This window comes from Bidens hawaiensis, unplaced genomic scaffold (genome assembly GCF_021521415.1).
Source record: "Bidens hawaiensis isolate Kalapana, Puna unplaced genomic scaffold, B.hawaiensis_p1.1 tig00021984_1, whole genome shotgun sequence".
NCBI lineage: Eukaryota > Viridiplantae > Streptophyta > Magnoliopsida > Asterales > Asteraceae > Bidens > Bidens hawaiensis.
Genome location: NW_027493401.1, coordinates 41,156 through 44,573, shown reverse-complemented (window position 1 = coordinate 44,573; position 3,418 = coordinate 41,156). Strand labels below are relative to the sequence as shown.

Here is a 3,418-nt window from a genome sequence, read left to right as displayed (position 1 = left end):
ATAATAATAATAATAATAATAATGGGTTGGATTCAAATTCAACATGTTATTATAACTTCTTGTATTTTTGTTTCTTTTTTTTCATTAGGCAAGACGGAATCCGAAGATGTGATCGAAGCGTTAGTCGATTTCATGGACAAACTTGTACCCGGAACCATGCAAAGCATACCAAACTGGGGTTGGAACATTTCATCTGATCCTTGCAAGAATAAGTGGTATGGAGTTACTTGTGACACAAGTAACACGACCGTGAAGAACATCGTTCTCGAGCAGCTAAATTTGTCAGGAACCGTTGATTTCGAATCGGTTTGTGAAGAAACATCTCTTCTTTTGTTAAGTTTGAAAAATAATAATCTTTCAGGAAGCTTACCACAAGAGATATCAAATTGTAAAAGTATTAGGCTTTTGTATCTAAATGGGAATCGGTTTTCGGGTAATTTACCTGATTCGTTGAGCCAGTTGACGAGTCTGGTGAGAATCGATATATCCAACAACGGGCTTAATGGTAGCTTGTTGGATATGTCGAGAAACACGGGCTTGTTAAGTTTCATGGCCCAGAATAATCGGTTCACTGGGGAGTTGCCTAAATTTAACTATGGGCTACTTGAAGACTTTGATGTGTCGAATAATGATTTGACCGGTCAAATCCCTGACGATACTGGTCGTTTTGGCGCTAGAAGCTTTGCGGGTAACCCTCGTTTATGTGGGAAAGTGTTGCCGAACGCGTGTCCATTGGAAAAGAAAAAGAAAAATAGATTACATGATTATATTATTATTTCGGGTTTTTCGGTTCTCGGGTTGATAGTTTTTGTTTTGGTTGGTCTTTTGATTCTCAAGAAGAAAGGGAATCTTGAAGATACCAATATTGCTAAAAGAGGAGTTGAAAGTGTTTCAAGTGAGTCAAAGGTTGGTCAAACGAGGTCGGAATTCTCGATAACTTCAGCTGAGAACGGTGGGGTGTCGGCTTCGCTTGTGGTTCTTTCGAGCCCCGTGGAGGCGGTTAATGGGCTGAGATTTGAGGACTTGCTTAGAGCCCCAGCCGAGTTGATTGGAAGAGGGAAACATGGGAGTATTTATAAAGTGCTTCCGGATGGCGGGATTCCACTCGTTGTTAAAAGGATTAAAGATTGGGAGATTTCGCGGGTCGAGTTTAAGAAAAGAATGCAAAGAGTTGATGAAGTGAAGCACCCTAAAGTGTTGCCAGTAGTTGCTTATTATTGTTCTAAACAAGAAAAGCTTTTGGTTTATGAGTTCCAACAGAATGGCAGTCTTTCTAAGCTTCTTCATGGTAAACTTTTTATTCATTTAATTATTTTACAAGGATTTTGAGAATAACATGCTTATTAGTTATTATTAGGAGACAGTTTGGGCCCTAAGTGACAATTTCTACTAATCTTTTGGGTGTGTTTGGGCCAAAAATGGGCCTAAAAATGTCTAAATGGGCTCAAACTAAAAAAAGCTTACGAATTTGCGGGTAGAGGTGTAAAAAAAAACCGGTTTGGGGACGGTTTTAGGCAAACCGAACCGAACCGGTTTGGGTTTAACCAGTTTCACCCAAACCGGTTCCCAAACCAACCTAAACCGTCAGTTTCCGGACTGGTTCCCCTTAAGATATACCAAACCGGTTTTAAAAACCGAACCGGTTTAGAACTGGTTAAACCGGTTTATAAACCGAACCGAGCCGATGAGACCAAGCCGGCCTATCTTGCTTCTAAACCGGTTTATAAACCGAGCCGGTTTGAGTCAAACCGGTTTTGACCAGTCGTTGACCAAACTGGTTCGGTTTAGGTTTAAAATCGGTTTTGTACCCCTCTATTTGCGGGTCAAACGGGTAAAGTTGTGTGGTGTTGGCCCATGAACACCTCTCTTTTTTTTCATAAATAATTAAAAATTTAAATATATGATTGCAAACTATGTTATGATAATAATTAATCTTATTGGCATATATTAATTTTGGATGGCTGCATTCAATTGACAGTCTTGACCCATAAAGACAAAGTCACTGGTAACATGTTTAACACTTATAAATTATGATGCTACATTTTATTATTTGACTATTTATTATATATGAAGTATTGCTATAAGTAAGATTTTACTAGGTAATAGTATTTTCATTTTATTTTATTTTTTGTTTTTGTATATGAAGTATAACTTTTATTTAATATGCTGGTTATTATGATACATAAAAGATTATGGAAAATTAGTAGATCAACTTGACTTGACTCGGCCCAATTGACATATTTTGTTTTGTTTAAAACAGCCCATTTCGACCGGTTACCCGACATTGTCCATTTGACACAAATACTTATAATCATAAGTTAGTTACTAATCTTTTGTTATTATACAGGATCACAAAATGGACAAATTTTCGACTGGGGAAGCAGACTAAACATAGCATGTAACACAGCCGAAGCACTCGCGTTCATGCACAAGGAGCTTAAAGAAGATGAAATCGCTCACGGAAACTTAATATCATCAAACATATTGCTTACAAAAGACATGGATTCTTGCGTGAGTGAATACGGGTTAATGGTGGTAGACAATGGTTCAAAGAATACCAACGCCTTTAATGTTGATGTGTACGATTTGGTGTGGTTCTACTTGAGTTAGTGACTGGGAAGGCGGTTCAGAGCAACGGGTACGATTTGGCTAAGTGGGTTAACTCGGTGGTTAAGGAAGAGTGGACCGGTGAGGTGTTTGATAAGGCGTTGGTGGTTGAAGGTGCGAGTGAAGAACGGATGTTGCGCTTGTTGCAAATAGCTTTGAAGTGTATTAATGATGCACCTAGTATGGATCAAGTGGTTACAATGGTGGTTAGTTTGAAGGAAGAAGAGGAAAGATCAATGGCTTCTTCTGATCCATGATTTTAGATTTTAAAGGTAAAGTTACAAGAACCTTGAGATATAAGATGTTAATTTACATGGTATAATATAATACACTTAATACACATATAATATGTAACATGGTGCATTGGATTTTTTAATTATTTGTATTGGAGAATAAGGGCATGCATGGTGCTCATTAGTATTTTGAATATTGACATAATTAGTTTCAGATTATTTTTCTTAGTTATTTTATGCAATTTACTTGCAAAGGCCAACAGTTATAATAGGGATACATGGCTTGTTTATACTTTAGGTTAAGTAGCATAAAGATTGATTAACACCATTTTTTTTATACAAGTGTAAAATAATATCCAAACTCAATAAACACTGTGGTGCCTGGACTAGCCCATAACTCTCAAACAAGCCCATTAGCTTTTAGTGATCTACTCACTACTCTCCTTGAAGGGACTCCCACCAATCCACCCCATATCAAACAAGCCCATTAGGGTTTTAGAGTTTGACAAAGAACACCCTTAGGGTCCGGTTCTAAGTTGGGTACACCAAAGTCGGGTTGAAACCGGGTTTTATGCCCA

General features: G+C 37.7%; 1 pseudogene across 1 annotated transcript; it reads left to right on the top strand.

The window, feature by feature from the left end:
* Window positions 1-2,864, top strand: LOC143564298 (putative inactive receptor kinase At2g26730; annotated as a pseudogene). The gene is made up of 2 exons (XR_013140843.1): window positions 1-1,288; window positions 2,348-2,864. The product of XR_013140843.1 is annotated as a putative inactive receptor kinase At2g26730 (transcript).
* Window positions 2,865-3,418: the final 554 nt, after the last annotated feature.